Genomic DNA, 13,661 nt, shown 5'->3' with positions numbered 1-13,661 from the left:
GAGAAGGGCATTGTGATTGATGAAGCTGGAAAGGTTGGGAGTTGAAAATAATTGCCCATTCCAACTGTGGCTGCGCAAGGAAAAGGGAAAGGGAAAGAGATCCAGCAGGAGGAGGTTGGATATGTGGTATGGAATAGCTTATTTCATTCAAACATTAAAGTTTTACCATCTATGGATGTTGCTCACTTGTGTTAACCATATCTTCCATTCGTGCAGGAGGCTGCGAACCTGGCAACATCTCGAGTGAAGAAATCAAGTCTGGTTGTCAGGTCTCCGTTCAACGAGCGGGCTGTTAGACTAACAGCCAAGGCCAACAACATTGGCAAGGAGCTCTATTACTTGGTCCTTGGCACAGCAGAAAAAATAAGTGAGTGTTGTAATTTTGCTTTTGTTTTTGTTGGCACAGGGGTTCTTTTGCTCAACTGTTTAATGCGGTGCGGGATTCCATTGTCTACCAAGATGGCTTCAAGCAAACTGTGCATAATGAGTTCCAGACCTTAGCGCCGTTCAATGCTGTGAGCCCCGTTGTCATAGATACATGTGTGAGTGACCAATTTAATACAAATTACTGTTATACGTACTAATAATGAACAAGGTTGCCAAATAAACTGCAGAAACACACCGTAGTCGACACTCCTCCTGAATGGACAGAAAAAGGCAGTTTGATTCTTTCTGGACTATACTATTCAAGGAAGCGCTTGGAACGGGAAGCTTTCAATGGGAGAAATATGATATGGTGAGGGATATTATAATAATGACTGAGATTCATTACTAATATACACAATAATGGTTCATGTAATGTACATTTCATTATGTAGTTCTTCTTCCCAATTTGGGGTGAGAGCCATTAGTTCGTGGTGTGTTTTGATCTGCCAGATGGCAAAATGAACATCATCGACCACCGTTTGGCTGAACCCCACGGCTCCTTCAGCGCAAAATATGGCAAGACACCCTCTCTTCTGGTACGTAATGTGTTTACTCAGTTAACTTGCATTATATTAAACAAAATGTACATTATATCGAGTTCTTACACACTTTTCCTATTTGATGTAGAAAAAAACTCATGGAAGATGCACTTACGAAGAGTAAGATTCCCAAAATAGCAGGGCAGGTCCGAAAATGTAGTACCCATGTGGTCACAATGCCCTGGAGGAACAACTTATGCACCATGGAGAGAGGGTGTATGTCATGCGGCATATGGAGACGTACTTTGGAGAAAGGGAGAAGGATTGGGAGTGCAGATTGAACGCCAAAGGGACAAAGAGCTAGGAGATGTTCCGAATCAAGTTTGCAAAGACTCTCTGAAACGACCTCAGGGCGCTTAGGTGTCGTTCAAGCAAGGATATATCCTACTGGTCAGGATAGAGATCCTAACTAAGCCTAGACCCTGGTTTCAAAAATTCCTCAACCCACTTCTACTGATCAGTATAGTGGTGGTAAGGGTCGAATCCCACAAAGATGGTGCGTTAAAACTATTGTGGTGATATTCTGGATGGTTTGGTTAGCTACCACGCTCGGGTTGAGTCTCTACCTAGGCAAGAACTTAAAGGACTGGAATGGGGAAAGAAGTGTAGGGGTGCAGCTGTGTACGTGGAAATAGGGGGACATTTTTATAACAGAAAATATTTGGAAGGTACGAGATTCTATTTTGGGCTAGACAGAATATTCAGAGGGTAGTGGTAGTCATGGTGACTAGGCTGACAGGTCTGCAGGTTATAACTAAAAGTAAAGGACAAAAGCAAAAAGCATCTAAAAAGCAAGGTGGTCCCCAACATTAGACATGGACATCATCTTCTTCAACAACACAAACTAAAATCAGAAAATAATTCCAGATTCAACACAGAAACACAGTTTATCAATTCGCGAACACAGATCCACAAATAAGAACACCAAATCTGAAATCAAAACACAGAAAATGCAACTCCGCGTACTGGTCAGCAGGAAAACGAAAACGAACTCAAACAAGACTTCACATGCAGCGATTCACTCACGATCAATAGTTCCACATTTAACTAAAGAAATTTTGACGGAAACAAAGAAAGGAAAGTTTCAGCACTTAAACACCAAGGAACCTTAGATCTAAGCTAACTAGGAGGAATAGGAAGGAAAAGAAATCAACACCATAACTGAAACGGAAATCAACTTCATATCATAAACACGTTCGGATCTTCCACAAGTACTTCAAAATCAGAAAATATCCAAAAGCAAACAAAGATCCAACGTAAGGAAAGCAAGTAAATTAAACTACGAAAGCGAATAAAAGTGTTTTGCCACTCCGGGCGATGATATCTCTAACTACGGTTCTGCTGGCTGGAACGGACGATCTGGAACTCCGGGAACATCTAGATCTTCAAGTGACCATGGCAGTGGCGAGGAACGAGATTCAGGACTGGGCTGAAGGACTGAACTCCGAGAGAACTCTCCTAAGAGTGATGATGATGAATGATTCCCTCATAAGCTACCTTTTTCTCTCCAAGTGGCTTCCTTTTATAGGGAGGCTTACCCTTGATTTTTAGGGTAAGACCTTGCGGTGAAATGACTTCTTTGCCCTTAATTGTGATTGAGCAGTCCCAGCTATCCTCCTTCTCCATCTCGAGCCATTTTTGCATGTATACTGGTCAGTACGTAATCGTCCTGACGCCCTTTTCACTTGAAGTGTCTGAAACTCTGCCTACTGGCTAGAACGCTTACCCTGCACGCTTAAGCAACTAGTTTTGCAGATATAATTCAATTATGCACATCATACTGACCCGTAACCTAGGCCTAGAATACGACTTATCAAACTGCTCACACTTACCACATGCTTGTCCTCAAGCGTGAAGAACAAACAAAAAGGAATAAGTCGAATTCTAGCCTGGTTACTCCCCTGACCGACTCTACCTAAACTAGACTCTATACTACAACGACGCAAAGAAAAACATTTGGTCAAACACAGAAAAAACACACAAACACAAATAAAAACTAAAACACAAAGATTGGGCTATATTTTCAACCATCCCTTACCTCGGGATCTGGTGCAATCCGGCCTTAGACAGCCTTGAACTTCTGCCACCCCCCATTTCTTCCTGGTCAGTATATCCGCTTGTCAAGATCGCCCAAACTCTCGGCCAAACACTAGATTCACTCGGTCTCTCATACCTCACCAGGAATGTTGGGACCGCATTCTCTCAATATGCTCAACCACGCTCGCTTCGGACTTGGATCTCACGTGCAGCTACTGAAGGGCTTAAAGGCTTGTAATGGGGCTATTGGGTTGTAGTGTTTTGGGGTAGATGTTCCTAAGGCTCTAAGTTTCAACATTTCTATTTTATTGATGTGGGGGGGACTGTGTGCATTAGGCTTCTGATCAGTTGCTTCTTAGTTGGCGCTTCTGGCTTGGGTCTCCAACTGGTCAGTATCATCTTGTGGCTTTGCCACCCTTATTCCTTCTCTTTTTTTTTGTGGTCAAGTTTCTGACCATTTTTCTCCACATTCTTCTTTCTCTTTTTCCTTTGTGGCTTCGCCACCCTTATACCTTCTTCTCTCCCTTTTTTTTTTCTTTTTGTGGACCCGGGATAACTCCCTGGTCGATTTTCTTCCGAACCTTCTTGCCCAGCTGTAGTCTGCTTTCTTGTACATCTTTCTGGCCAGTAAGCTTCATTCGCCTCACGCCTTGCACACACATAGCCCCGGTGGCTAGGGGTATTTATCTGGGTAACAGAGTTGGGAAAAGAGGTTCTAAGGGTTTTTTTTTTATTTTACGGATGGGGGGTTTCCTACTGCCTTCAGTGTTTGCTACCCGTGGTCACTTCATCCTAGGCAATTTGTGGCAGCCTCTCTTTCTTTTCAATATTTGTGGAAAGTGGTTCCACTTTAAGCTTATAACTCACATTTGAAGAGGGCTTTCGCGTTTGGCTCTAAGTATGGGCTTTTCTTTCATACTCACATCATCTATCCTGACTAGGAGGTACTAGGGAGGGTGGTTTCGGTTTTCCAGCATGTCCTATCTCCCTCAATTCCCTTCACCGTCAGCTCAAGACGGTTGAGTTTTAAGCCCAATCAACACACAAAATAAAAAAACTATACTTACGGGACACAAACACAAACACAAAAACTACACATATATACATACTCATCATACTGGTCATTGCGTCCCCCCTCCCACTTCATAAGTGTCTGCCCTCAGATAAGGCTGTGAAGTGGAAAAGGTAATGGCCAGTATGATGGACACATAGACAAACAGACAAAAACAACAAAATAAAACTAAAACTTCTCACACTTAGACTATGGAATAGGCTAAGTGGGAGAAGTTTGAAAACCTAAACAGCAACCAACAAAACACATATATACAAAACTCCTCACACTTAGGCCGTGCAACGGACTAAGTGTGAGTCAACATGCGTACGAAACAAGAAAAAAATACAAAAACATGCTACACAGAAATAAACACAGAAGTTTACCTATCGCAACAAAAACTAACACCAACAATTATGAAAAACTTAAAAAACAACAGAAAGCTAAAAAAAACTAACTTGTCAGGGTGGGGGGTTGGTCTAGCGAAGTCTCCTGCTCCTCCGTGGGGCAGGTGGTGTAGGTTGCTTTTCCAGGGGTTCCTCTTCCGTTCCAGTGTGATCCTCACTTTCCTTCGCCGGTTCCTCGGCTGCTGCCGGCACCTCGGCGTTCTCTTCCTCGGGCTCGTCTATCATTGTCTCTGGTGGGTGGGTCTCATCGTCCTGGCCTCCATGGCCGCTTGTTCCTGTAGCTGGTTCCTTCTTCTGGCTGGTCACTTCTTTCAACAACACATCTATCACGGATGCCATCCGGCCCATCTCCGTGATCAATCGATGGTTTTCCTCTCCCAAAGTAGTCACTAACGTCTCCATAGCGTCTTGCTTTCGAGCCAATGTCCTCTGCTCTGCAGATCCTTCCAACATCCGTTCCACTACTCCCGCTAGCTTGACCATCTCTGCTTTCAATTGCTTATTCTCTTCTCTAACTTCTTCCATTTCCTTCTCCATTCTGGCTTGATGTTGTTCCTGGTCTGATGCCAATCCGATCATTTCTGCCCTTATCCGTCTGCTTCCCTACTTGGTTCAAGATGGACTCAAACTCCTCATCTGTCATCAACGACCGCTTCTGGGCTGATTCGTTCAGATCTATGTCCTCCCTCTCCACTTTATGAGATACCGGCTCCGCCTCGGGCGTCCTCTTCGCTTCGCCACTCCCCTCATGGGTTGTCTCTTCTTGGCTGGCCCTTTTCTTACGCTCCTCAGAGTTGGAGTCGTAATAGGCGGCGACAGCGTCGAGCCCCGCCGAATCTGGTACCGAGGTTTCCAATGGCACGGTCGCCGAGGGAGATCCCTCCTCCGATTGTACTTCTGCGTGTCTGACCGGTGCATGCGGAATTTCACTAGGTGCGTTTCCTATGCCCCCCATTTGACCAAAACCAGTCAATGTCGCCGTCCAGTCCCGAGTAGGGTCCTGTTGACGAAGAAATGCCATCATGGCATCCATGGAAATCATAGGTGGTGGCTGAGCGGTCGGTGCTGGTGGCAGTGGATTTTGCTGTGGTTGTGCCTTCTGGGTTTCTTGGCGGCGCGGTTTGATTTTCTTGGCGAAAGCTTTCTTCCCCATGAGTGGAAATCTGCGATTTAGTGGTGAAAAGGTAGGGTTGAGAGTTGGGGTTGAGACTGATGTTTCCGCGAGAGAGATGGACAAGAGTTTCTTGAAAGTGAATTGAAAATGAGGGTTTGTGAGGGAAAAGTGTTGGGACGGTAAGTTTAATTCGGGTGAGAGAGAGCAGTTGCAGGTGGTTGTAACCGGTTATCAGGGGTAGCCGGTCGCGACATTTCAGACGGGAAGGGCGGTTGAGGTTGCTGGCCTCTGATTGGTCCGCGCGTCTTTTCCCTCTGCTCACGCGCCATTTCTCCTGCTGTCACCCTGCAAAAGCTGCACAAGCTTTAATTCAAATTTTCGTCCTCTCCATAATTCCTCCTATTCATGCCTAAAAAGGAAACTAATTTAAATGGGCACTTAAATATAATTTTGAAATAGCACCAGATAAGTAATCCCTTGGTCAATGTGCACTTCAAATTAAAATTAAGGCCCGAAAATATTTTTGGATTTTTAGGAATTATCTAGCGTGCAAATATTAATTACGTATTTACAATATTTACAACTTCCTTAGGTAATTTGGAATTCAACTTGGCCAGTATATGCAAACTATTTTCAAAGGGAAATTGGCCGCGCGGAATTCCAAATTCCTATCTTACTGATCAGTATGAAACCGATGTAAGTGGCTGTAGTGGAATTTCATCCACTACACCCACCTCGCTATTCTCCCTGAATATTTTCAACCTATGCCCATTTACTATGAAAGGTTCAGAGTTAGAAAAACTCCCTGAAATTTCTACTGCCCCATTAGATCGGAGTGCAGTTATGATGTAAGGTCCTGTCCATTTGGACTTGAGTTTCCCTGGCATAAGCTTCAATCTTGACTGGAAGAGTAGTACTTTCTGGCCAACATGGAGCTCCTTAGTCCTCAGATTTCGATCATGCCATAATTTAGTTCGTTCTTTGTACCACATGGCGGAGTCGAATGACTCCAATCTAAGTTCCTCAAGCTCCTGCAGTTGCAACTTCCTTTCCTCTTCACAGGCTGTAGCATCCATATTCACTTTCTGTACTGCCCAGTATGCTCGATGCTCGATTCCAACTGGTAAATGGCACATCTTCCCAAAAACAATCCGGTAAGGGGACATGCCTATGGGGGTCTTGTAGGCTGTTCGATACGCCCCCAGAGAGCATCCTCTAACCTTACACTCCAATCCTTCCTAGAAGTGTTCACCGTCTTCTCCAAAATTTTCTTTATCTCGCGGTTAGAGATTTCTGCTTGACCATTTGCTTGCGGATGGTAAGGGCTGGATAGTCTATGGTGCACACCGTATTTCTTCATCAAGGCTTCAATTGTGCGATTGCAGAAGTGTGTACCTTGATCGGATATGATCACCCTGGGTACACCGAATCGGCTGAAGATATGACTCTTTAAGAACTTGGCCACTTCCTTGGCTTCTCACGTGCCTGTGGCCTTGGCTTCCACCCATTTGGAGACGTAGTCTACAGCAACTAGGATATACAGATTCCCATAGAATGAAGGAAAAGGCCCCATGAAATCCATTCCCCATATGTCGAATAGCTCGCAAACTATTACGGGTATTTGCGGCATTTCATCCCGGGCAGATATTCCACCGGTCAGTTGGCAACGCTCACAGCTCCTGCAGAACTCGTACGCATCTTTGTTGAGGGTTGGCCAATAAAAGCCGCTATCCAAAATCTTCCTTGCCGTCTTCTTGGACCCGAAATGTCCTCCGCATGCTAATGAATGGCAGTGGGTTAAAACATCCCGCTGCTCCCAGTCAGGAATGCACCTCCTTATCACTTGATCGGACCCTACCCTCCACAAATAGGGGTCGTCCCAAAAGTAGTATTTCGCTTCACTCTTGATCTTCATTCTTTGGGCCTTGGTAACACTCGGCACTTCTGGAAGCTCTCCAGTCACTAGGTAGTTGGCCAGGTCCGCATACCATGGCTCCTGCCCTACCTTCTCTTTTCCTTTTGCTGTATCATTCTGACCAGTAAGCTTGAACACTTCTTCCCAATCAATTCTTCTGGGCGCAAAAATCACCTTACACAAATGTTCCTCTCGTGCACTTCGTCACCGTTTCCATCTTGCACTATTCTGCTCAAATGGTCCGCCACCTTGTTCTCGACTCATCGCTTATCTTCTACCTCCCAGTCAAATTCTTGTAGCAAGAGTACCCATCGGATCAAGCGTGGTTTGGATTCCTTCTTGGCAATCAGATACTTAATCGCCGCATGGTCAGTATACACTATGACTTTGGATCCCAACAAATATGGCATGAACTTCTCGAAGGAATACACCACTGCCAGCATCTCCTTTTCAGTGGTATCGTAATTCCACTGGGCTTGATTTAAAGTCTTGGACGCATAAAAAATTACGTACCTCTTCCCGTCGATCTTCTGACCCAGCACGGCTCCTACCGCAAAATCGCTGGCGTCGCACATTACTTAGAAAGGATGGTTCCAGTCAGGAGCCCTTATGATAGGTGCGGATATCAACTTTTCCTTGAGAAGGTTGAATGCAGCCTTGCATTGCTCATCAAAGATTAATTCCACGTCATTCTGAAGTAATCTAGTAAGGGGTTGGGCGATCTTAGAGAAATCCTTGATAAATCTTCGATAAAATTCGGCGTTCCCCAGAAAACCCCTTATTCCCTTCTGATCAGTAGGGAATTGTAATTTGGATATAACATCTACCTTGGCTCGATCCACTTGGATACCTCTCTCTGAGACCACGTGTCATAAAACTATCCCTTCGGCGACCATAAAATGGCACTTTTCGAAGTTCAAAACCAAACTCTTTGCTTGATATCTCTCCAAAACTATATTCAAATGGTGAAGGCAAGAGTCGAACGAGTCTCCGTAAACCGTAAAATCATCCATGAATATCTCTATGCAATCCTCAATCAAATCGGAAAATATGCTCATCATACATCGTTGAAACGTACCTGGAGCGTTGCACAGGCCGAAAGGCATGCGACGGTATGCATAGGTTCCAAACGGGCAAGTGAAAGTGGTCTTGTCCTGGTCCTCAGGATCTACGTAAATTTGGAAATACCCGCTGTACCCATCTAGAAAGCAGAAAAACTTCTTCCCAGCTAATCTCTCCAACATTTGGTCGATGAACGGCAGGGGAAAATGGTCCTTCCTGGTCGCATTGTTCAGCTTACGGTAATCGATGCACATTCGCCAACCCGTGACTAGCCTCGTTGGGATCAGCTCATTCCTCTCATTCTGAACTACTTGGATGCCCGACTTCTTTGGGACCATGTGGATCGGGCTGACCCACTCACTATCCGGTACTGAATAGATAATCCCTAGCGACAACAACTTCAAGATCTCCTTCAATATCTCTTCTCGCATGTTAGGGTTTACCTTCCTTTGAGCATCTCGATGTGCCTTCGCTCCTTCCTCCAACCTAATGTGGTGCATACAGACGTCGGGGCTAATTCCCACTAAATCTGTAAGACTCCAACCAATCGCCTTCTTGTTCTTGCTCAGCACGGTCAGTAGCCTAGCCTCTTGTTCCTTCGTAAGGCTGCTACTGATGATCACTGGATATGAGTTCTCCTCTCCGAGGAAGGCATATTTCAAATTTGGTGGTAACTTCTTCAGCTCAACTTGAGGTGGAAGTGTGTCTTCGGGTAGAGGGTTTTTCTCAATCTCTCCTTCTTTTTCTAAATCTCCCCCCGATGGTTCTTCTATACTGGCTGGTAGCTGAACCCCTGTGGCTCCAATGAACTCCGATTTCAGACAGAATTCCTTGATTGCTACTTCTATTTCTTCATCAGTCAACCCTTGGCTACTGATCAGATCACACCATGCAGCAGCTTCGACGTCTGCCTGCTCATAAACATCTAACGCTTGGAGTTTCTCCTACAATAGTTCGGTCTCAAGAAAATCTTGGACAAGGGGGTCAATCACATCAACATAACACAAATTCTCAGAATCAATCGGTTTCTTCATGGCTTCATTGATATCAAAAGTGAATTTCTCTCCATGAAAATCAATGCAAATTGTCCCCTCGGCCATGTCCACTATTGTCTTAGCCGTTCTCAAAAATGGCCTTCCTAACAACACTCTACTAGATTCCCTAGCTTCATGCTCACTCATTTTGATCACATAAAAATCAGCAGGATAGGTAAAATCATGCACTCTTACTAACACGTTTTCTAAAACTCCCTCAGGACTTATGCACGACCTATCAGCCAGTTGGATCAATACCCTAGTATTCGACAATCTAACTCCCTTCAATCGGTTATAGATAGACAATGGCGTGACATTTATGGATGCCCCCAAATCACACATTGCATGTTTGACCTTCACATCTCCTATGGCTATGGGCAGAGTGAACATACCTGGATCGGCTCTCTTGGGTGGCAACTTCTCTTGCACTATTGCTGACGCTATCCCTTCCACCATGATCTTGCCATCCTTCTGGGCTCTCCCGGCTATGAAGTCCTTTATGAATTTCCCCAGAGGGGGTAGCTTCACGGCTTGGAGGAATGGTATGGTGACATCCAACTTCCCAAAAATCGACAAGTAGTCAACCGGGTTCTCTTTCTTCCTCTTTGTAACAAATCGGAATGGGAATGGTTTCTCCCCTTTTTTCTCCTCTACTGGTTCTTCAGCAACCTTCTTGGAGTTTCTCTTGGGTAGTTCCTGGGTCTGGGCCTCCATTCTGGGCTCTACCTCTTGAGGAGGTTCCTTCCTGGTCAGTAGGGTGTCGGGTTCACCTCGTACACTTGGTGTATCATCCAAGAAGAATGGATCTTTCATCCGAGGCATAGTTCTCCCTAATTCTTCCGCTGAAATGGTATCACCTCCTATCTTCGTTCCATTAGATCCTCCACCAGGTTGTTTCGGTTGAGGCACGTCATAAGTGGTTCCTGACCTCAACGTAACCTTACTCACATTTGCCTTTTCGGGCAATTGGACTGTAGATGGGAGTTTCCCTGCATTTCCCTTCAAATCACCCACCGAACTGGCCAGTTGAGCTAACTGCCTATTCATCATATCCATGTTCGCCTTATGTTCCTTCTGGGCGTTTTGCATCCCCTGCACGACTTCATTATGGGATTGCAATTCTCCTTTGATGCTCTGTTGTGACGCTAGCATTTCACCCATCATGTCCTCAACGGATCTTCTTGACCTGTTCGAGTTTTGGAAGTGACTTGGCCCTTGGTGTTGATAGTTCTGGGAATTTTGCTGGCCTTGATTAGGCGGGTATTGGTTATACTGGGCAGGAGGGGTGTACTGATCTTGAGGATATTGATTCTGGTGCTGGCCTTGGAATTGATTTTGGTTCTGATGGTTTTGGGGTCCTGGGTTTGGCTGATTTTGGAAGTTTTGGAAGTTTCTCTGGTGGGGTGGCACATAGACAGGGTTCGGGTTTTGTGGATTTTGGTTTTGGGAATGTTGGTTTCTTCCTGACCAGTTGGGCTGGTAGTCTGGGTTTACTGGTCCACGGTTAGGGTTTTGGTTCGGATGAGGGTTATACTGGTTCTGACCTTGGTTCTGATTTTGGCTCCCGTCACCCCATCGGAAGTTCGGATGATCCCTCCATAGTGCATCCCGTTGCCTACCTTGAATCCAATGCCCACTAGAATTGAAGTACCCCGCAGCATTAACTTGCTCCATATTCCCGAAATCATTAGGCTGATCATAGTTCGGCCTTGATTTCCCTGCTCTGCACCCTTGTAATTCCCAGCTGGGGAAGGTGGTGGAGTGCTCTTCTCGATCACACTCAGAAGTGACTTCTTCAGCTCATCCATTTTCAAATCCATTTTCTGCTCCAGTGTATTTTCCTGATCAGTAACCGAGGCAACAGCAGCCCGTTCTCAGTTGTATCATTCCCTTGAATGGTCATACTCTTTCTTTGCATTCAGTAGCTTCCTTAGGACTCTCTTTGCTTCGCTAACCCGTAATTGCGTGAAGCTTCCTCCTGACGATGAATTTGCCAGGTCCTTGGTTACCGCGTTCATGCCTTCGTAGAAAGTATGATGTACTTCAATGTCCGCCATGCGATGGTTGGGACATGATTCCAAAAGACCCATATATCTTGCCCAATAATCACTCAAGGGCTCATCATACCCTTGTTTCACATTAGTTATTTCCCTCTTCAGCGCACTTGTCTTGGATGACGGGAAAAACTCGCCTAGAAATGCTGACTTGAAATCGGCCCAAGTCTCAATAGAGTTGGGGGGCAGGCGCATGAACCAGGTGTTAGCTTCCCCCTTGAGCACAAATGGCAAAGCCTTCAGCCTATAATCATCCTCCGTCGCTCCTGCTGGTCTCCTCTGCGCCCTACAAATTTTGCAAAACTCATGAAGAAACTCATACGGCCCTTCATAGCTCTTCCCACAGTATGTAGGCAGGATTGCGATCACATGAGGTTTCACATCGCAGGCGGTTTGCCCTGGAGTAACGACTATGGCTTGCGGGGGCTCTCCTTCAGTATGCGCGTTCAGCGTCCCGATCTCCGGGTCCTCATCTCCCTGGTTGGCCATTTCCCTTGGGTTGCCTTCCAACAGTGGTATCTCCTCTGGTAACGGTCCCTCTATGGTGCCCTTCTCTTCGTCACTACTCGTCCCTAGGTCAGACAAGGTGGTCGACAGGCCAGAACGAGTGGTTACGAGTATAGATCCTCGTTGAAGTATCTTCGGTCTCCCCTGGTCAGGAGCCGAACTGCTTCTCATAAACTGAAATGAAAAGAAAAGAAAAAGAAGATTATGCACAATATATACGCCAAAGTATCACACACAAAAGTAACTAGTAACGCCATCCATCCCCGGCAACGGCGCCATTTGAAACGACCTCAAAGCGCTTAGGTGTCGTTCAAGCAAGGATATATCCTACTGGTCAGGATAGAGATCCTAACTAAGCCTAGACCCTGGTTTCAAAAATTTCTCAACCCACTCCTACTGATCAGTATAGTGGTGGTAAGGGTCGAATCCCACAGAGATGGTGCGTTAAAACTATTGTGGTGATATTCTGGATGGTTTGGTTAGCTACCACGCTCGGGTTGAGTCTCTACCTAGGCAAGAACTTAAAGGACTGGAATGGGGAAAGAAGTGTAGGGGTGCAGCTGTGTACGTGGAAATAGGGGGACATTTTTATAACAGAAAATATTTGGAAGGTACGAGATTCTATTTTGGGCTAGACAGAATATTCAGAGGGTAGTGGTAGTCATGGTGACTAGGCTGACAGGTCTGCAGGTTATAACTAAAAGTAAAGGACAAAAGCAAAAAGCATCTAAAAAGCAAGGTGGTCCCCAACATTAGACATGGACATCATCTTCTTCAACAACACAAACTAAAATCAGAAAATAATTCCAGATTCAACACGGAAACACAGTTTATCAATTCGCGAACACAGATCCACAAATAAGAACACCAAATCTGAAATCAAAACACAGAAAATGCAACTCCGCGTACTGGTCAGCAGGAAAACGAAAACGAACTCAAACAAGACTTCACATGCAGCAATTCACTCACGATCAATAGTTCCACATTTAACTAAAGGAATTTTGACGGAAACAAAGAAAGGAAAGTTTCAGCACTTAAACACCAAGGAACCTTAGATCTAAGCTAACTAGGCGGAATAGGAAGGAAAAGAAATCAACACCATAACTGAAACGGAAATCAACTTCATATCATAAGCACGTTCGGATCTTCCACAAGTTCTTCAAAATCAGAAAATATCCAAAAGCAAACAAAGATCCAACGTAAGGAAAGCAAGTAAATTAAACTACAAAAGCGAATAAAAGTGTTTTGCCACTCCGGGCGATGATATCTCTAACTACGGTTCTGCTGGCTGGAACGGACGATCTGGAACTCCGGGAACATCTAGATCTTCAAGTGACCATGGCAGTGGCGAGGAACGAGATTCAGGACTGGGCTGAAGGACTGAACTCCGAGAGAACTCTCCTAAGAGTGATGATGATGAATGATTCCCTCCTAAGCTACCTTTTTCTCTCCAAGTGGCTTCCTTTTATAGGGAGGCTTACCCTTGATTTTTAGGGTAAGACCTTGTGGTGAAAT

This window comes from Salvia splendens, chromosome 1 (assembly GCF_004379255.2).
Source record: "Salvia splendens isolate huo1 chromosome 1, SspV2, whole genome shotgun sequence".
Lineage (NCBI taxonomy): Eukaryota > Viridiplantae > Streptophyta > Magnoliopsida > Lamiales > Lamiaceae > Salvia > Salvia splendens.
This window is presented reverse-complemented; position numbering follows the sequence as displayed.